This window comes from Triturus cristatus, chromosome 7, assembly GCF_964204655.1.
Source record: "Triturus cristatus chromosome 7, aTriCri1.1, whole genome shotgun sequence".
Classification (NCBI taxonomy): domain Eukaryota; kingdom Metazoa; phylum Chordata; class Amphibia; order Caudata; family Salamandridae; genus Triturus; species Triturus cristatus.
In genome coordinates, this window is record NC_140590.1 from 494982913 (window position 1) to 495005167 (window position 22255).

The 22255-nt window shown below is 44.8% G+C and overlaps 1 protein-coding gene and 1 pseudogene across 2 annotated transcripts in view; one reads left to right on the forward strand and one right to left on the reverse strand.

The window, feature by feature from the left end:
* The window catches only part of UTS2R (urotensin 2 receptor), a 375701-nt gene that overhangs the window by 315897 nt on the left and 37549 nt on the right, over window positions 1-22255 (reverse strand). The gene's annotated exons all lie outside the window — the stretch shown is intronic.
* Window positions 12313-13409, forward strand: LOC146809983 (non-histone chromosomal protein HMG-17 pseudogene; annotated as a pseudogene). The gene has a single exon (XR_014966527.1). The product of XR_014966527.1 is annotated as a non-histone chromosomal protein HMG-17 pseudogene (transcript).

The following is a 22255-nucleotide window of genomic DNA, read 5'->3' on the forward strand; positions in this document are numbered from 1 at the left end:
TGAAATCCAGTTTATCAGCGTTGCCAGTGCTCCTTTATGTTTAATGCCATAAATGAAACATAGTGTTCTAAGCAGATTGCTAAATAGCATCTCCAGCCCGATCACAATGTCTCACTTCATGCTGGACAGTGGGCACCCTGTTTACATGCAGCGCCAAGTCGGGGTGAACTAATGCACAGGCTGAAGTCTGTCAGCCTCCGAGGCTCAAAGCATTCCTTGCAACAGTCCGCTGTGTCAAGGTATTGCCATGTGTACAGCACACACTCTGCAACAGCAAGTGGTTTCAAAGTTGAGGGTGACTTCCTAAACTTTCCCGAGGTGTTCATCGTGTTTGGTGACAGCCTATTTATGCTGACAGCCCAAAAAACTGTTTGTGGTTGTGTGTTGTGTGTGTGTGTGGTTGTGTGTGGTTTTGTGCATGTGTGGTTGTGTGTGTGGTTGTGGTTGTGTGTGGTTGTTTGTGTGGTTGTTTGTGTGGTTATGTGGTTGTGTGTGTATGGTTGTGTGTGTGTGTGTGGTTGTGTGTGGGTGGTTGTGTGTGGTTGTGAGTGTGTGTGTGGTTGTGTGCGTGTGTGGTTGTGTGTGGCTGTGGTTGTGTGTGTGTGTGGTTGTGTGTGTGGTTGTGTGTGTGGTTGTGTGTGTTTGGTTGTGTGTGTGTGGTTGTGTGTGAGTGTGGTTGTGTGTGGTTTGGTGTGGTTGGGTGTGATTGGGGGTGTGGTTGTGGTTGTGTTGTTGTGGTTGTGTGTGTGTGATTGGTTGTGTATGGTTGTGTGTGTGTGGTTGTGTGGTTGGTTATGTGTGTGGTTGTGTGTGTGGTTGTGTGTGGTTGTGTGGTTGGTTGTGTGTGTGGTTGTGTGGTTGGTTGTGGTTGGTTGTGTGTGTGGTTGTGTGTGTGGTTGTGTGTGTGGTTGTGTATGTGTGGTTGTATGAGTGTGTGTGGTTGAGTGTGTGTGTTTGTGTGTGTGGTTGTGTGTGTGGTTGTATGTGTGGTTGTATGTGTGGTTGTATGTATGGTTGTGTGCATGGTTGTGTGTGTGGTTGTGTGCTTGGTTGTGTGTGTGTTGTTGTGTGTTAGTTTGTGTGTTGTGTGGTTGTTTGTGTGATTGTGTGTGTGTTGTTGTGTGGTTGTTTGTGTGTGGTTGTGTGTGTGTGGTTGTGTATGTGGTTGTGTGTGTGTTTGAGGTTGCGTTTAAGATTGTGTGTGTGGTTGTGTGTGTGTGTGTGTGGTTGTGTGTGTGTTTGGTTGTGTGTGTGATTGTGGTTGTGTGTGTGTGTGGTTGGGTGTGTGTGTGTGGTTGGGTGTGTGTGTGTGGTTGTGTGTGGTTGTGTGTGTGGTTGTGTGTGTGGTTGTATGTGTGGTTGTGTGTGTGTGGTTGGTTGTGGTTGGTTGTGGTTGGTTGTGTGTCTTGACCTTATTCTGGAGGACCATACTATGGTTAAGTGTTTCGTGGCAGCTAAAGATCTGGTAACTTACACAAACATTATGGGATGTAATACTTAACAAATTGCACTATTTTTACCAGACCTCTGCAGAATGGAAAGTAAATAGGACTGTGAACTTGGTGTGGTGAGATGATAGCACCAGCCAAAAGGGCATAATTAGAAATGATGCCTATTTGACTTGTCACTTATGCAGATTTTTGGGACTGGTGATATTTCAAGAGTATTTAAAGTGCCACATGATCTTTTTCCATAGTTAATAGCAAAAATGATCAATAGGTGAGGTGTCACAGTAGATTTTAACCGCAGATGCATCCCAAATGGTGACATGCATGTTTAGCCTAGATGTACCTAAAAGACAAGCCAAGTGGATGTGTGTATGAGCTAGTTGCCACAATATGCTATGCTTTCTATACGGATTTAAAGTGTGCCAGTGTATGAATGACTTGCAGAAGTATATTAAGTATGCAGAAGTAGGATTCAGTGCGGGGTGCAGTGTGCTATGGACAGTGCTTCAGATGTGTCAGTCTGATGGTTCAAGAGAACGAACAGTGGGGCTCGTGGTGTGTTGGTTTCACAACGGTAGTTTCTTAGAAATCTGATTTGGGTGCTACACAAATGTGTATCTGTTTATTTTGTTAATAAATAACAGAAATTAGTGCTACTGCGGAGCACTAATTTGTAGAGCTTCCTTGCGGCCATTTCAGACATCTTAACACATGGATACATTTTCAAGAGTAACGGGGAGAGCACGCATATAATGTGCTTATCCACAAGCAGTGAAGGCTACAGAATTCGCACAGGCCTCCTTTATTGCCATAATCACTCTTCCTTATCAGCCCTATCAGTGCCCACATGCAACAGTCAGACGTTTAGGCTCATGTTTCAGGGAAATTCTTGCAGCTGAAAACAGAGTACACATCTAGCATTTGATTGAAATGGCTCCCGTGAAACATCCATGGAGAGGGCTACAACAATAAAACCTGGTAGAGAGCTTTATCTAATGACCAGACTGGACTTGCATTTATTTTATTTTCAGCTATGAGGCATGTCTGTGGCCTGTTATCTTGGTGCCAAGTCTGATTCCGGGGCGAAGTGCACGCAATTTCTGTGGAAAAACGGCGCCCCCTTTAAATCGGCTTCTCTGTGCTGTGGACTGAGGGAAGAGTTGGATGTGCTGAGCTGGGAGTGAGCAGAGAGTGTTTCCAAGGGTCAGTGATCGGGACTGGCCAGAAACAGAACCGTTCTTGTAATTTGAAGTGCGCCCGAGTTTTTATTTATAAAGCTTTATATAGCGCTGGCGAGACCCGTGGGTATCAGAGCGCTTTGCAAACAAATAAAAGAGGGTGCGAAATGAAAGCACAAGGACAGACGAAAACTCAAGCATTCTTACACTTTAAATGTACTCGTGCTGCCTTTCACCATCACATTTCCCTAACTACGAAAGAGAAGAAAACAAAACAAGTGTATAACAAGCAATGGCCGAATGTGAAAGTAATTAGGCCTAATAAATAATTTGACTCAGGTACGGACACTGCATTAAAACATTGGAAGAAACGTCCATTATAGCACTTTAACTAGCTCAGAACAAACCATTCTTAAGTCACACGCCCTGCATTCTTTCCATTAGGAAAAGCCCTCTCCCCGGTCTCCCCCTGAAAGAAGGAAAACACGCAGGAAGATCGGCAAGAATGTGAAAAGAAAAGCATCAGATAGATCATCTTCCTCAACTCACAAACCAACAAATAAATAAGCTGCGAGGGGTTAGGGACGGAAAGCGATGCTATTCTGAAATGTCCAGGCTGCAGGAAAGCAAGGCTTCACTTGCAAAATAAAACAAGAAGACAAAGAAATAGAACAAGCTTTCGCCACTTTCCTCGGCCACGAAAGTGAAAGTGATCGCGATTGCGATCGCGTGCTGCCGAGGAAAGACACATGGCGCTGCGCGCGTGCACGTTCACGTGCACTGAGGCTTTAGGCCACGGCAGCACTTTGAAAATACCAACTATAAAATGTCTCTCCGAGCCAGCGCAAGCGCTGGGGCTCAGCGAGACCTAAACATGAGGGACGCACCGTCTCTTGCAGTGGCAAGCAGTACTGCGTGTCAGTATATCTAAACTGGACAACTGTATTTGAAGATACAGGGGCCCTTGAAAGAGTTATTGGGCACCAAGTGGTGTTGCACGAGTTTGATGAGGTGTTTCATGAGGTAGGTTTCATCCTAGTAGTCACCACCAAGATGACAAATCTGTCCCTTTGAAAAGTGAAGGCGCCGTTGAGTGGCTGAGTGCAGTGTTGTGGTCAGTAAACCTGCCAGCCTCTGCATCACTGTTTGGTCTTTTGGTGTTATTTGTTTTCTCAAGTTCTCCCCTGTGATGAAAGGAAATCTGTTTTTTCCAAACAGAAAAGATTTGCAGGCAGAAGAACTGGTTTGGTGTGGCTTCCTTTTCAAGTACCTCTCTATGCAGTTTTGCCGACACAGCCTTTGTGTAGTGTGATGCTCCTCACAGCACGGTAGTCTCCAGCCTGAAGCACCCGCAACAGAAGCACAAAGAGGTGTGCATTGTCTGTACCTGGCTATGAACAGCCACAAAGAAAGTGATCAGGAAAGAGAAGAAAGGTGGTTCTACCTAGAAGACCCTTCTCATTCTGAACAACAGACTGCAGCCCCTTTAACCCACACCATCTACCAAGTGGCCATGCCACTGAAAGGACCCAATCAAATTCTATAGGTGCCTTGTCTCCTTTCTCCTCACTTTACTGCAGTCGCAGTTGGGGTACATGGGCATTAGGGGAGGAGCCCAGCCGTTCAGGAGGAGAAAGAGAAGCGAGGTGGGAATGTACAAGCACCAATGCAGCATAAGATCAGGCTGCTCTGGTTTAGGTTAGGTTCTTTTTGTGTGATTCTAACTACGCACGTGCCAGGTGGCAGTCTCTTTCGCCCTTGAGGCACAAACCGTTGTAGTTTTGTCATGTGTGGGCACAGACTTGTTCTAGGCATTTTACTATTGTGTGTCTCTCGACGTTCTTTTTGTGGCCCCCGGCAGGGTCCCAAGAGCTCAATCTACTTTCAAGAGCTATGGGCGGGGCAGGTGAGCTGGCACCGTCAAGGTGGCAGAGGGTGGCCCTTGCAGGCTGGGCATGGGCAGTGTGCTCCGCCTCTCCTCACGTGTCCCTTCATTTGCTGAGGAACTGCTGCCTGTGTAGACCTCTGCCTGATCAGGGTCACACGCGTGGCAGTACAGATGGATCTATCAGTTCCTGGCTGGAGGCCCTCATGCGGGGGAGAGATCCTCTTCTCACAGTCTTGTCTGCTACAGTGTGGTTTGCATTTGGCATTTTTGTGCACCTGCCACCCATCTATTACTGGTCTTTGCTTCTAAATGACTACAGCATGGAGTGCAGCCCCGGGGGTGACACTGTTCTGAGCTGCTGTAGTCGCAGAGTAGAGTCACCCCTAGTGTTGGGCCATGCGATGCAGTCATTTGGGAGCAGGGAGTCTGATTGCACCAGGGTGATGGGGGAAGAACAGTGTTGATATGTCTGCATCCCTGGCTACGGTTGCCTCGTGTGTGGGTGGGTTTGTGTATAACATGTTTGTGCACGTCTCCATGTGTGTGTGTATCTGTATCATGAGAGACGGTGCTCGGAGAAGTGCTGTGTGTGTGTCTGCAAAGGGCGAGCTGACCAGCAAATGAACAGGGAGAGGCGTGGCGATGGTCTTGCATGGCTCTAAGAGCCCCAACCCGATCTGAGCTGTACAATGGTGGATATATCAATTGAACAGCAAACTAAGTATGACAAAGTCTCTTCAAAGTTCAGTTCCTTTAACATGCAGAAGCATTTCGTCACATTGCTGCGAGTTACATTTTTAGAAGAGGTTGTTTTTTCAAATTAAATTAGAAACAGTCGTGCTCTCCCCTCCTCCCGCATCCGCATGCAGGTGCCATTAGTAAAACAAGAGGCAAGTCTATTATGTGTTCCCTGTGGGTGGCCTGGGTAATTATACATCGAACCACAGTAGAGTCCATTAAATCAAACAGAATAGGTGTTTACAGCACACAACTTGAACTCCTGTGTTTCATAGTTCTTTCAAATGGAATAATGAAAAAAGTAAGAAAAGTAAAATAAAACAATTGCGTAGGATCACACAATTTGGTTCAGCGGGGAAACTGGGATTGATAATGGGTTTTCCTATTTCACATTGTGCAATTCAGCCACTAGATGGATATTTCTTTCTATCCCACCTCAAAGGTCACTGATTTGACTTCAGTTATTGGCACAAGAGGTTATAGAGTGGGTGAGGGCCAGAAGGCACCTGAAGATGTGGTTCATTTGGGGTTCAAGCTGAGCTCAAACCGTGAATCTCGCTTCAGACTTCAGTGGCTCGTTTACCTCTAGCATCTGATGCAGTTTGTATAACAAATATTACACCCCATCACTTTCTACAGCCACCAGCTGCCACTGCTCCACTGTCTAGGCCTCCTCCCTCCTGCAGCCTGACACACTTCCACTGTCTATGAAAACAACATCACCCCCCAACATGTGCACAGGAACAGGCCCGGGACATTCAAAATGGAACCCACATGCCTTTATATCACTGTTTCACTTATACATACAATGCATATACTACAATAGCCACATTCAAAAACATGCAGAAAATATACTTGGGTGGGATTAAATGACAAAACTGGGTATAAATCTGACTGTGCATTGACGAGACAATCTCAGCCAGGGCCAAGTAACTCATTTTTAGTGAGTGAGTGAAAACTTTTAATTCACCGAATAGTGAGAGAAGATCTTTAAATTAGACTATTTTCTGCTCCAACTCCCCTTGTGCGCCATAAAGACCCTGGACCAAGGTTGGTGTATTCCAGGCTATGTTTAAAACATCTGTCCTAGGCTTGGCAGGCAATGTGCTAGGGCTCTTAATAATTAAAAGATGTGTACACCTGGAATCACATGTTTACGCTGTCTGCCCCAAAAAAGGACCACTATGTATAATGTTATTTCTTTCTACTGCTTGCACTCTCCAACTGCTTGCTATCTCAGGCAAACTTCTTCCACTATATCCTAAAACTCTGCATAAAAAATTGACCTTTATGTACTTTCTTCAGAGTGACTCTCTTCCTACTTTTTGTCCTCTGCATACCTTCTAATTCTGACTATAGCCTCTTCTTAGTTTCATACCTGCCTAATCATTCTTAGAGTAATTCTGCAATTGGCTGACACCTCATTTCATAGAACATAACCTCTCTTCTTTAAAACCCTGTCCACCTAATCTAACATTGCCTTATCTCCGCCAGTTTATATCTTTCACCAACTATGTACCTAAATCCACATAGCCCCCGCTAATGATAACACCTAACTGGTATTAATATATCAGAAAGTAACTGGAGTAAATGCATGCAATTGTTTCTTGAGTTCACTGGACTAATTGCAGTAACGAACAATAACCACTAGATTAACCACTAACTTTGGGTTCCAGAGTAGCGTGCTACTCACCATATAACGCTTCAAAGCATCAGGGGTAATAAACGATATATGAATCCAATTATTATGAATTTACACACGTGCTTGGCTAGACGTGTCTTGTGGCTGGGGCTTAGCTGTGCTTTTAGATGTACACAAAGGTTGGAACATAACACATTTCCTGATTGCTGTGAGTTAATATATAAGGCACTCCAAACAGGAGATGATCAGCTCTGCCCTGAAGAATCATGATTTCATTTAGATGCCTTCAGACAGTCTGGGTTGAGCTTATGGTTGAAGTGTGCATCTAGCGGTCCCCAGCCCCAATATAGGGCCCGATTATGATGCAGGCTGGAACGGCTCTAACCATCGGACAGAGCCTTCCACCCCGAATCGCAATTGCCCGTTTGGATTCCTTTCCAACTGATCCACTTCGATGGGGTCAGTCAGAAGGGAATCCAAATCGGTTTTCCCGAAGGTCTTCTGATGGGCTCGTCCGCCATTCGGGAAACCTGCAGTAATACCTGGGCCGGCTCTTTCTGACCGAGGGTTTACGATGGCAGCTTCCCACTGCCTTTCTATGCCGCCCTTTCTGACAAAGAAAGTCATTAGGAAGCTGACTTTGGGGGCCCCCAGCAAGGCCCCCATGGGTGCAAGGCCACCGAATGGAGGCCTACGGGCACCTATGGTGCCACCCTGTTAATACCTGCACCCAGAGGGGTGCAGGGGTGAACTGCACCTCTGCACAATGAGAGCATGCATTCCGTTCAGAATGCATGCTCCCATTGTGAAGAATAGGCATGCCCTAATTCCTGGGCTGGAACCGACAACAGTAGGTCATTCGGTTCCAGTTCCAAACCGATGTCGGAAGGACTCCTGTCCATCCGACATCAGAATCGGCCCCAAAGTCTGACTGTAAATACATTCGAATTGGGTTCATCTGATTTGAAAAAAGGCACTGGAGTGTTTCAGAAAGTGTAAGTGTGGATGATAGGATAAGGCTACCTTGCAGATGCGGTATTCTCGTTGCCCCATGGTGTCACTTCGCCGCACAATGTCAGACAATGAAGAAAAAGCCTCTTCTCAGACCTTCTGCTATTTCTAGCACTTGAGGTGCAAGACACTGTGTGCCACGCGCTTTTATGAATGTGGAGCGAATCTTCTGACTCTGAGTCATATTCAGTGCATATATAATCCAGGCAAAGAATAGATACTCGGATTCCAGTTCGCTCTCACGTCAAGTTTAGTTGAGTTAACTGAACCCTTTAGAACTGGGAAACAATCCAATCACTTGTAGTGCATTCAAATGTGCCAGTCAAACAGTCTTAAAGATAAATCTTTATTTATAAACAAAACCCCATTCATTCTCTTTTGGGAGAACCCTGTTGGAAGGAGGAAATGCTTTGCCTAGAATTAGCTGATGAGCCTCTCCCCTCACTAATTCCTGACACTGAGGTGTGCAGTTCTCAACCATGACGATATGGACTATACAAAATGTTTATTATAATAGATGCTTTCTCTGAAGCCCATTACCCGTCTGTTCACTTGAGTTTGTCACCCCGACACACACAACATCATTGGCAGCAACTCAACCAAGCCAGCAATGTTGATTTATTTATTTGCAAATATACGCAACACACATTTAACGTGTAAAAGTATTAAAAGGAAAATGGTTCTTCCTAAAGGCAGCATTCATTTGTCCACCCCCCCCCCCCTCCAAAAAAAAATGACTCATTATAAAAATAACCAGTGCAATAAAAGCAGACATTGGCCTAACAGCCGTGAATCTGAAGTGACCCACATTTGCTAGACGCACCCATGCGAAAAAAATAAAATAAATAACCTAGTTGAGAGTGAGAAGAGTCAGTTTGCTGAAATGGACCCTCCCATTGCCCTATGCAGAAGAATGAAAAGCAAAGTATGAATGGAATGGAATGGGACTGGAACAGACTAATGGGCGACTAGCAGTGTTTTTATTTTGAAATTTTTGTAAATCGGAGTGTGGCAAGATAGCTAAACCTGCCTCCATGCCAGACCTAAAAATAAATGGACATGTTTTAATTTGATTTGTACGGGGGCACAGCAAAAGTCTGTCATTAAATATCGTGGAAGTCTGAGAACGGACATGCTGTGAAACAACAGTGTTTTACCTGAGGCCAGGCGAAAATACATTTATTGTACGCAAAGGAGTAGCTCTTCTGGGACCAAGCAGCTTTGAGTGAGTGAACTGACGGAGATTCCGGATCCTCCCCACACTGACTGACCTGCTCCCTCCCAGCAACTTAACATTGCCTGTCCAATGTGACGTGACTCACTATCTGCTCCCATGCATTCCCATGATGACCGGATATTGCTCTATATAACTCCCGCCCCTCCACAACCAAATATTCTATGAGTAGCCCAGTCCCGAGGTTGTGTGAACGGGACATCTTCTCATGCTGGGATACAGCCCAGAGTTCAGCATTCAGTAATGCATGGCCGAAGGGAGAGGAACAGTGTTCAGCACCCCTGTTTCCTACTCTGGCAGCCTGTCAATCATACCTGCCATGACCTTCAGTTAACAGCCTCACGAACTCACTACTCTACATAATTTACATGGGCCGTTTTACTGCCAACATCCCTTTTCAGCCATTGTATATTTATATAATCTAACAAAAATGTTTACATATACAAGTTTATTTCATGGTACCCATTATGATATTACTGCTCTGATGCATACATCGGAAATATTAACCAGTAGAATGTGCTTCTCAAAACCTGCGATTATAAAGATAGAATTTTAAAAAAACATGCATCCTGACAATATTCAGGGCCTTATTACAAGTCCGCCCGACACAGTTGCGGAATCTGGACTGCAGCATTACAATGCGACCGCACCATTTCTCTATTGGAGCTTGTGCCGCGGCCGTAAAACGGCTGTAGCACAAGTTCCCATAGAGAAATGTGAGAATCTGTTCATCCCTGGACCACGTGGCAGGCACCTCAACGTGCCTGCCACATGGTACAGGAAGTGACAGGGGGGCACCTATGGTGCCTCGTTGGCCCCTAACCGGGGGCCTCATGGTTAAGGGGGCCCTGCTGGGGGCCCCCAAAGTCACTTTCCATGTCGGAAAGCCCAACATGGTAAGCCTGTCAGGAAACCAACATTTTAATCCCTACGGAGGAAACGCCATCCATAGGGATTACAGGCAGGCCTCTGACTGGAATCCAGCCGGCTCGACCGGCTGGTTTCAGTTTCCACCACCTGCATCGTAATGCAGCGGTCAAAAGTGAAACCCACGATGAGACTCGGAAAACCTCCGAACGAGGCCCTTACTATGTAACAACAAAAACTCCACTTAATTCTTAGTGCGAGGTTGAATCCATGTGTACATCATGGTGTTGTCACCAACTCATGCTTTCAACAAAGCACTCCAACCAATGAAGTCTAGATATCAAGGAGTTAATAATCTTACAACATTCATATCTGCAGAACCTGTCTTGTTACAACTGCCTACCTTTGAATCTTCCAGATTACCTTCATAGATACCGGAGTCTCCCACCATAAACTATGTAGAAAGATATTATTTTAATACAATACTGATTATTGACAAGTGAAGAGTAACAGCGTTTCATGGTCCACCCGCTGGAATCTAGGGTTTTGCCAGCTCCTGCAAACTGCACATGTCTTATAACTATACACTTTTTTTGTAAACATATTACCTCAAGTTTAAGCAGATCGTAGACAGTCTGATGCTGCCTCAAATGGATCTGGTAGTTAAACATATAGGGTTTGCCCTTATAATCCCTCAGTATCTTGGCTGCAAATATAAGAAAGGCGGACAGTGAAACCTCCAATTTTCCCTGAGTCAAAAGTTATTTTGAAAATTCAATATATTGCACAATGCCCCAACTACCGTATTCATCCCACCACAAGAAAATCACATATAAAGAACTCTAACCCAAAAATCATTGATTGTTAAAACATTATTAATATATTGAAAATTAGACCCCCCAGCCGTTTGCATGTAGACCATTATGCGATCGATCTCTTTGAAATTTTCAGCAAATCTATTCCATATACTGGGGGATATGGCAACATTCCATTCATTATTGCTTCCTCATGCTTTTTTTTAACCATATGGTGGTTATCTCAACTTTTCAGGCCTGTACTTCATCTGTAGGTAGTCCCATCAGCAAATGAACATTGGGTAAAATGTCCTTTAGTGCCGCCTACTGCTATTCTAATCTAAGGATATTTTTACTCCATAGGATTCCTTCTACTGAAAGTCGACGTGTGTCGGCCAAAGTGATTCAAAGGCTTCCTCAGGACTGAGAAAGTCAAAGGAATCAGTATCATAAAACCCAGCTGCTATGGAGCAAGCGTAGCACTGTTGCGCGCCTCCACAAATACATTATTAATCTCAAGGGAAAAATGCGGCGGTGCAAATTGAGCTTAACAGATTAAATTGCACGAAATCAGGGCAGTTAAAACTCCTGGTGCGATACACAGTACAGTATGATGGCTCCAAGTGCCTGGTTGAAAAAGCCTCGCACAGATTTAGGCCATGGAGGAATGAGCCCGCGTTCTGTAAGCCTCGAAGATGGGAAAAACACGGACATTAACTGTTTCTACCAAGGAAATCAGTGGCAATTATGCAGGCTTGAAACATTCTTAGCAAAATAGTTTGTTATGTAAACCATGATGTAACATTCAAGGAGCCCAGAAAGTTACTACTGGTCCTATTAACCCAATTGTATAATTACACGCACAATATTTCTAGTAAGGTTTATCCTGATGCTATTTAAAATGAGCACCCAGAATTTCAGAGGTACCAGGTCAGACCTGTAGCTGAGAATGAAGTAATAACTGAGAAAGTATCAAGGGGCTCATTACGATGGCCATCGTAGCGGTACCGAGACCGCCCGCCAGATGTGCGGCGGTCCCACCACACATATTAGGATGCACCCGCCATACTGGCGGGGGCATCCAGGGCTTTTAACATTGCGGGCGGTGCTGCTGGCTGCAGCACCGTACGCAATGTCAAAAGTGTACGCACAGCATTTCCCTGCACTACGTGGCAGGCACCACGCAGTGCCTGCCACTTGGTGCATGAAAATGCAAGGGGGTACCATGGGTATCCCCCAGTTCACCCCCCCACACACACAGAAGGGGCCCGCAACTGGCCCCTGAATCCAGTCTCCGCCTGTCTTTTTGCGGCAGAATTACCGCCGCAAAAAGACAGGTCGGAAAGGGATACCGTAATCTCTACGGCAGCAGGCACTGCCGCAATGCTGTCCTGATTCCGGGTTCCGCAAGGCGGATGGAAAAGGTCCGCCTTGCGGAACCGTGGTGGCGCGGACTTTCTGTCTGCCGCAGACACATTGGGATTCCCACCGCCATCCTAATTTGGCGGTGGGAATTTCCTGTCAGCAATCCTCAACAAGTCAAGCCCGGTTTCTTCTTGTACCAGCTGAACGTTCGCTATACGCAACCATGCCCAAGAGAAAGGCTGACGGAGATGCGAAGGCGTCCAAGGTGAAAGACGAGCCCCAGAGAAGATCGGCGCGGTTGTCTGCGAAACCTGCCCCACCAAAAGCCGAGCCCAAACCTAAAAAAGCGGCCCCAAATAAGACCGATAAACAGCCAAAAGGAAAGAAGGGGAAGGATAGCAAAGAAGCAAACAACCCAGCAGAAAACGGCGATGCTAAATCTGATCAGGCACAGAAAGCTGAAGGAGCTGGAGATGCAAAGTGAAAATGTGTGACTTTTTGATAATTGTGTACTTCTGGTGACTGTACAGTTTGAAATACTATTTTTTATCAGGTTTTATAAAATGCAGAATTTTGTTTTACTTTTTTTTAAGCTATGTTAGCACATACAGCTTTGTTTGTGGGAGGGACTAAATGTTCTGTCATTAACTGTTCAAACAGAACTTAAAGTTCAAAGGGCCTTTTTTCCAGACGAGCAAAAGTGGATCTCAAACGTAAATATCTGGGTGGTACAAGAATGCATTTTTACACTGTTGCTACGAGTGAATAGTTTGTGGCGTTCAGTACCATATTCGATCTAATATGCAGTTCCCCATTGGCAATTTCCCCTCCTGTATAACTTGGGCAGCTATTTAAGAAAAACATGTGACAATGACTTCTAGGCATTGCATTGGTTGCGATTTCTGGGTAAGAGTGGGCACGACTGCATCAAGGCTCAAACGTGTTTGTAACCTGGAGGCAACATGAATTTTATCTTCTGGCTCAATTCTGCAGTTTTAAACGTTCCTTAGGGTAGGCTTGTGAACTGTTGTTGAGAACAACATAAATGTGAAGTGTCCACCCTCACTCTAATCTCTTTCCCTGTTCTGAAAGACTTTATTTTTATTGGTTTTATAGTAAATTTGTTTGCAGGTCCACTGGGGAAAGGACGGTGGGGTGCTGAGTTGTAATGTAGCCCATGTCTCGCCTCAATTGCCATGACTGTTTGAGAAAGTATCAATTAATAAAACTTGGATGCTGTTTGACTCGGGAAAAAAAAAAAAAAAAAAAAGGAATTTCCTGTGTGATGGCGGAAGGATCGCCACTGCCGGCCCAGCGGTGGCGGTCCTTCTGCCATCACAATAAGCCCCCATGTTCCTGAGCCAACTTGCAATTTTACAGGTAAAATAGTACCTGTAAAATGAACCACTATTCAAGACAATAAGGTTAAACGTGATCCCAGGTAGGCAGATACAGTTTGCAAGTAGCAGAGAGATTGGTCTCAAATGAAATAATAATGCCCCTTGTTCTTCAGTTGTATATTAGCAGAACAGATGGAAACTTAAAAGGGAACAGAAGTGAAAGAAGGGTGGAAGCCTACATGGAGCAGTCAAAAAGGGATGGGTAGAGAATGGTCTCAAGGCATTTATAGGGACAAATGCATGGCGGAGCAAGAAGAAGACCCTGCGGAGAGAGGGAGAGGGGCCCAAAAGATGGCTAAAAGAAGTGACCAAAGACTTTTATGGGCTGGCTGAGGGTTGTGGTCACTTGACCTTGAAAGTCAATTCCCAGGCATCACAGGATAGGGGCATATCTTTGGATCAGTGTTTTGAGGGCAAATGAACAAGGGGGTAGCCCCAAAGGGCCAGGTTTACCAGGACTAGACAGATATCCAAAATCGGAGAAGTGCACCAGAATCCGGCCAACAGAACTGGGCAGAATGTTGCTTAAGTGGAGAGGAACAAATGGGGAAGACCACAAGGAAAAGACTGACATTCATATGTCATTGGCCCACACATTGGCAGTGAAGTTAGCTTTGATTTCTTTTTATTCTCAGAACAAACGCAATATCTGCAGACTAATATCTCTACAATCCTGTCAATCTCTACAATTGTTCACTTAGCACAAGATAATTTCTCAATTTCTGCTTAGTGAAGGCATTGATTATGTGTTTTCCCCAAACTTGTATCTAATGTGCACTGTGGAAAGCTTCTTTCTGCTCTCAATAGTGCGTCAACACACTAAATTATTTTCTGCTTATTTAATAGAAATGTTGCTTATAGTATTTCACATTAGGTCAAACTTCTGTCAAATGCTAGTTTAAATTTACATACTTTATTTGCCTACACAATTCCCCTTTAGCTGTGACAATATCTGCTTCATAAGCGCTATTTACAATACTTTCTACCATAACATGATCCCTCTGGTTTTTAATAGTCTTTTATTATAACCAAATGTTATTGCGTTAATTAAAACCAGAACTTTAAATACAGTGCAATCATGATATCGAAATTCCACTGCGAAAGTATCACAACGAGTCATGTACATTTAGTGGCGGCTCCTCCGCTAAGGCGGAGGAGAGTCGCCCCACTGCTTTTACCAGTGCAAAGAAGGAAAAATAAAATGATAACAATTCGATGTTGTTATCTTTATATTTTTTGCGCTGAATCAGGTTTTGAGGTGGGGTGGGGCTTGGCTGTCAACGCAGCCATCAGAGGGAGGAGGAAATATTTGCACTTAAGTGGCATGATGGTTTGGCGTGCCCTCTTGGGCCAGCCAAACTGTCATGCGCACTAAGTATGTTCCCCACTAGGCTGTAATCCACAGCCTGGTAGGGAACATGCACAGTCTCCCATTGCCTGTCTAAGCACCGAACCACGGTGCTCAGACCAATCACAAGGGAGCATTGCAGTGTTGTGATTGTCTAGGGGAGCCTGTTTGTGCTTCCTGTTCCACCAGATCAAGCGGACAAGAGATGATGACGGAGAAGTCTGCAGCGTTAGAAAGAAAGTGGTATTTATGTTTTTTAAACCCACCTTGCACCTTTCCCGCCTCACCACCCTCGCTCACTACCAGCCACGACTGATTACATTATTCGTTCATTAGATTGTAACGGTCCCACGATCTTCCCCATATTTGTGGTGCCTTTGTGGACATCCTCAAAGCTTTGTAAATTGACTCCTCCAGTTTTGCTTACCAGTCCATTGGTGTCCGACATTCTGCGTTGGAGGATGGACCCTGGGAAATTCCATTGTCTGAAAGTGTGTTTCCCTCTGCAGGCCTCCAAATCCTCCAGGGCAATCTGGGGTGAAAGCTCAGTCACTGTCTTCACATCGGAAGCTAGTGGGTGAGGAGATCTTACTCGCTCCCATAGTTATTTAGAAGTCAAGTAAGTAGTATGCAAATAGTTTAACTGCATGAGGTGCAGTTGTGAGGAAATATCAGCTTTGCACTGAGACTTTAGCATCCCTCCAGTCACTTTCATCCTAGGAGCCAAGTTGGGTCTCCCCCTGTTCCTTAAGCACGAGACACAGGTCTGGGAATTGATAATTAAGGATCTGGTGATGTGCGATATCCTCTCTCCCCAGCAAACCCATAGTAATGCGGTTAGCGCATGCCAGAGCAGCAAGTAATTATATAATTGGGTTCTTTGGAGGTCAGATTCCGTTCAGAAATTCTGGAACTACTTATTTGTGTGCCTTGCCAGGTGTCTCCCAGTATTGAATGGCCAATAAGGTCCCACTGCTCAAACCCTTCTAGCCGAGTACTATGGGGAATCAATTTTCCTTGCCAAAGGAGCACCTCAAGTGTAAACCTTCCGTCTCATCTGATCCAGTGGCGGTTCGAGTGCCAGGCAAGACGGACCACCTTGGTTGCTGTTGGGAGTGAGTCTAGGATAGGGTTCCCATTTGGTAGTCCCACTATGTTGCCTCAGCCAATCAGGGGGATTTCTGCTTGAAATGCTGGATGTACCCACCCTCCAGACAACCAATCATTTAGCACTAGAATTTGTGAAGCCTAATACCAAAGGCAGAAGTGAGCCATACCCATGCTCCAATCATAAGTGGACGGGCTGCATTTGTTACATGCAATTCGTGGGCCTGAATCGCCAATAGGCATTTTCAATGGGCTTATCATGTATTAAATAATTCCTTTGCTCAGCAAAAAGGCATATATACTTTAAAATGCATTCCTGTAAGACTGGGAGATGACCATTTTTCATTGATCTGGGATGTGGCATGTGGGATGAGTTCTGCTTTTTGGAATTTTGTTACACATTCAACCTTATCCTTAAAGAACGGTAACACTAGTATTGTCTCTAGTAGATCCTATGATGTTTAGCACCTTCAGTATGAAACAGATGCCATCTTCAAAATGCACACAATCGGTTATATTGTTACACATTCAGTAGGCTTCAAAATAGTGAAACCGGAGCTAAACTGACTAGAAGCTCACAAAATGAGTAAGGAGATGCACACAGTGATACGACGAGCTTCTGAGGTCAGTTAATACTGCAAGCCTCACTCTCGCCCTCACTAGTGGAAGGTGGGCATTATATCTGAATTAGGGACTGCATAATTACTTGCATGACAGACTTTTCATTGCAAATGTAATCTCTGGCTTTATACAACATTGTAGGTGTGGAAATGTGTGCTTTTGGACAGTATGTGTTGCGGTGAGAGTTAGGGCTGAGCCAACACGGCGGGGGTGAATACTTGAGGTCTGACGATAACTGATGACATTTAGGTTTTGTGCTGCGCCCTCTTACACCTCATTGACCATAACGCCTCACTTTAGCTTTAGTTGTGTTCAGAGGGCACACACATACATTTATAAATATTAAAGTATAGCAACAATTAAATAAAAACCATGAATACAACTATATTTCACTTGTCTAAGAACCTTCCTAGTTAAATGTTAAAAACATTTGTTTTGCCTCTGAAGCTACATATGTCTTATGTTTACAGTGCAAATCAAATATTATTTTTTTACAATGTCCTTTATTGTTTGATCCTCAGAGTTGACAAAATAACACTTTACATTATTTGTTTTATATATGCTTGGCCAGTTGGAAGTAGTTGGATGACACATTTCTCATACAAACAAATGCCATCATTCTGTCCTGGGACTCTGTGAATGCATGGGTGAAGGTTTTTTTTCCTCCCTCTCAACCGGATTTGATTTGTAGTATCACGGGCTCTGATTGAAAATCTGGCCTGTTTCTCCCTTTTTTGCAACCAGGATCTCTAATATCCATAAAGATATTAAAGATGAATAAAAGCCTACTTATGAAAACTTCCCTGGGGGTATGGAATCGATCCGCTCAACCATACCATTCTGTAAGACTGGCTTGGATTGGCTGGGACCCAATGAGTGGCCTTGGCCTGATTTGCTTAATTACTGACTGATATTTGTCCATGTGCTATACCTCCCCCCACCCCCACAGCTGCTCAGCAGATTTTAAATCATTCAGTGGAGTTCACGGGTATTTCCACATTCCCATGTTGTTCAATGTATACATTTAACTACTGTGCAGTTTCATAGGAGACTTCAGTTTTACATGGATGACACTCGGATCCTCCTGAAGTTCAGTCTCAACACCACAAAAATAAGTATATTGAGTGAGTGCTGGTGGACATCCAAAGATGGATATCTGACAAACTTCTGAAACTCAGTGGAGACCATACTGACAATAATATGGCCATTTGGACCTGAGACGTATGGCCTATTCACCTAGGCTCATTCCTAGCTGTACAGCGCATGGTTAAAATATAGGGTTGCTATTTGCTCAACTCTGCTAACAGGTAATATTTGGCTCTTAAATCCAAAAGTCTTATTACAAAGAATTCCGACAGCTAAAGCTGTTGAAATGGATTCTTCCTTTTATCCCTCTAACAAGCACAATCTAGTGGTTAGTTCTTATGTCTTGTCCCACCTAGCCAGGTACACCTGGAGCGTCTCAGAATACCCTCTCTCCAGCTGTCAGGTTGGTCAGTGCGTTGAAAACGTCTTAAATTCATGGCTAAGAGAACACTGCTTCCCTGATCCTCTTTGCCTCGCTTCACGTTTTTCATTGGTTTGAACTCGAAGAAGAGCTTTTGGAGGCCTGGCCCTGAACATGTCCAATGAGCTTCCTCTCGCATCAGGGAGGAGCCCTGGGTTTAATTTTTTTAAGAGGGCTTTTTTGAAGACTTATTCCTTCTGTTAATGTTCGGCTCTTTTGATTTTTCCTAATCCTAAAATGCTTTGGCGCATGTTTCCTTAGAAATAATAATACCAATGTTGATAGGAGAGAGGAGAAAGGGGAAGTATACAAAACATGTATCCTCCATTTGTAAATTGCATCTTCTTCCAAATAATAAAACATGTGCCAACCTGTTGTATTCCATATACAAAAGTATATCAATAAACGTATCCCTTATTGTTTGTTTGGAAGTAGGTATCAACTGATTGCAAATTATCTAGCCACACATCTCCCAGCAACATGCCATGCGGGAAGTTGTGAATCTTTCTCGCTCAAAACTGACCGAAGCAGTGGCGGCTCCTCCACTACGGTGGAGAAGCGTCGCCCCACTCCTCTCGCAGCAGTGTAAAAGAAAAAAGTTAAATGATAATAACAGGAGTTAGCATTTTAGTTTTAGTATCCGCCAGGTTCGGGCGGAGCCAGGCCGGGCTCTTGTGATGAGGGAGTAGGAGTGGCTACTGCACTCTAAAGTGCGCATGACGGTTTGGCCGGCTGTCTTTGCCGGACCAAACCAGCATGCACACTTTGCATGTTCTTCACCCAGGCTTCATTACAGTCTGGGTGGAGAACATGCCCGGGTTCCCATTCCCTGTCTGAGCACCAAACCACGGCACCCAGATCAATCACAACACTGCATTGCAATATTTTCATTGACTTAGAGGAGCCTGGGTGCTGAATTTACGTCTGCCACCATCACTGGGTTTGCGCATTACAGATTCTCCGAAGAAAGTCTTTACTTCTAAGACCAGTTACCCCACTTCAGGGCCCAGTAGATTGGCAGATGATCCTCTGGTTGAGGAGCGGAGGAGAGACGACATGGGAGAGACGGCTGCTTACTCAGGTAAGTGATTTTTTTTTTCCCCTTCTTCTCCTGACTCGCCAAACCACACCGTACTGTACCAGCTGCCACTGGACCGAAGACCAGTTTAACTCACCACCATGGCCCGCAGGAATCCATGAGGTTTCCCAATATTTCTGTTGTACATGGAAGTGGCAGGCAGTGGAAGGAATACAGGGTTCCCTTTGGGATTTGGAACAAAACTGGGGCATATGCAATCTCATGGTTTGCTATCCCAATGTCTGTGTCACCTTTCAAAGATGGTGGGAACCCAATAGATTTACCCTGGTCTGCGGCACACGTACATCCACAAGTCACATGGCAGAGGAAATTATTGCCCCCACCCCTGGTTCATCTCATTTGCCTGGTGGTTCATCCATCATGTGGATTCCATAGTCAGTACCATGGTGGCATGACCCTTGTCACCATCAGCTTGGCAGGAAGGAACCTGTCCTGGGACTGTCTGGTTGGCCCTGTACTGATTTGATAGGTGTGCTCTAACTACCTAGCCAGGCCTCATAGCCTTCATTGCTGCCTATTTAATACACTGACTGATGTGGCAGGCATCTTCTGGTTCATTTCCTCTTGCACTTCATCATATCCTGACAACTTATCATTAACGAATGCCATCAACCTTGCCCCAGACACACAGGCATTTGACCAATGTAACAAAATAAACACACAAACGCCATTCCGCATTGCCAGCCCTTGATCAGGTTAAGTTCTCACCTTCCTGGAATCACCATGGAGACACCTTTCTCCAAACCTAAGGCCAGGACTTACTCCTGCTCAATTGTTTAGTGCTTCTTCCACTTCCACCCTGTAGGATCAGCAATAGGTTATACAGGTAGAGGGATATCTGGTTAATCTCCAACCCAGGTGCCACAATAGCATTGGGGCCTGCAGCACTGCTCATGAATTGAGACGTAGAACACATAATACATTTGTGGGAGCTGTACTATGGTGCCCGTCTGTTAATGGTGTGGATTGTGCTGTGTTTGTTGGCTTGTAGATGGGGTCAGGGTTCGTGGCTCAAAGTGTGTGTAGCAGGTCTGTGTGTGTATGTGCACACACAGGTGAGAGGTCTGGATGTGTCTGGAAATGTCTGAAGAACAGTAGTCGACGTGGGCGGGATTAGCAGGGCACAGCGTGCCCCTCAGTTTTCAACTTGATAGAATCGGTTCCACTACTTTTTTATTTATAAAATGCGTCCCAGGACAGCAGAAATAGCAAAGGCTTTAGATAAAGCATGGCCGTTCGGGGACAGGTGGGGTGGGCAGAGAAGGAAAAGTACTCTGTCTCTTTCTTTTTGCCCAGAGATGACAAGGGCAGTGTCTACTTCTCCTGCTCTGCTGCTGGCAGCTGCCACCCCCTCCCCTCCCCTTTCTCCTTCTACATTTTATTCCCTCTCCCTCTGTCTCTCTTGCTCCTCCTCACTTACTGAATGAAAACCCTGACCACAAGAAATGGATCTTATCCTCTCTTTCCTCTCCTTTCCTTCATTTGTTCCCCTGTAAATGGATCCAAAAGAGAAAGAAACACTTTTGCTGGAAATGTCGTCTTTTTCTGACATTTTTCGGTTCCAAATTACAGCCTCAGAAGAGAGAGAAAAAAAGGTAAAAATACAAAAAGTAAATAAATAATGAAATAAAGCAAGATAGACTGGTCGCAGAGTGGCAAGATTGGTTGTATTCACACCCAAACACATTAGGGCTCCTTTACAGATTTTGCCAATGAAATGCTACTTTCCTTTTCTTGTCTTTCTTTGAACAGCTTTCCTTTCCCGGGGTGGGGAAGGGCACCATTCCTGGAGGTACTGCAATACCTGGTGGGCGCCGTGGAGTGGAAAACGTTTAATGTGATCCTTACCAGCTGTTTTCCTTACTTTAGTTTATAAAATGTGTATTGCGGCTCTGTGTTCAGGGATGTGGTCTTTTTAAACCATACATCTTACCTTTTGTAAGGATATAAGCAATGGACACTGAAATAGGGCCCTTCAGGGCCCAGTAGTCATGTCCTTAACTTTTCAGGCAAAAACAGTCATTGATTTCTGAACGATGAGTGCATAATTTGAATTGACTCACATCCAGGTGTTTATAGTGGGCCACAATTGGGTTGTAGCGGAAGGCAAGGTGGGTTTCTTTCAGTTGGGCAGTATTGTGTTCATTGGGGGAGAGGATCTGCACTATGGCCAGAGCTGCCACATTTGGAACTGGGGAACCAGGTTCAGCCTTCATGACCAGTCCACCAGACTAATCTCCTGAGGAAGCACCTTTCCATGCTAGACCTTAGAAGGCCCCACTAGACTTTAGAAGCCCTGGTGTCTAAGCACCAGCAGGTGGACCCAAGCAGTGATAAGTGTGGGTTAACCTTGAAGGCCTGTCCACCACAATCCATGCTGAAGTTCACCTCTGGTCTTGTGGGCAGGCCTATGAAGCAGCACACCCTAGAGCAACAGTGACTCTGTCTCTGAGTTCACAGGACCCTTGAGGCCAGTCCTTCTCACCCATTGGTACCTCCAGTGTCCTTGTTTCCGCAGTAGTAGTGCAAGTCACCATGGATCGCCAATGCAGGATTTGCATGCACACCAAACTAAGTTCGCAAACTTCATGGTCTCTCTGCTTCACGCACAAGCACTTTTAACATGTGCTGCCTGCTTTGGGGCCACTGGAATTATGCAGCAATGGAGGACAAAATTATGTTTCAGTGTTGACTAAATTAAGCAGCACAAAAAGCCTGCAGCGTAATGTGGTAAATTTTCTGATACTTTATTGTTTTGACATTTTAACACATACTAACAGTCTCTGCAAAGATTTTGCCTCATTAGTACCAGTGTAATATGCAAATGCAGCAGTGAGAAAGTTGACCCGTCAACCTTTGCAAAGGGCTCACCACTGCAGCAACAAAAGTCAAATGTGTTCGTAACTTTTGAGCTACAAACAATTTTGTAGTTAAAATCATCAGATTATGCAGCAGATGATGTATTATGTGGCACATAAGCCATAATTATGTGGAAAACATTTGCAGAC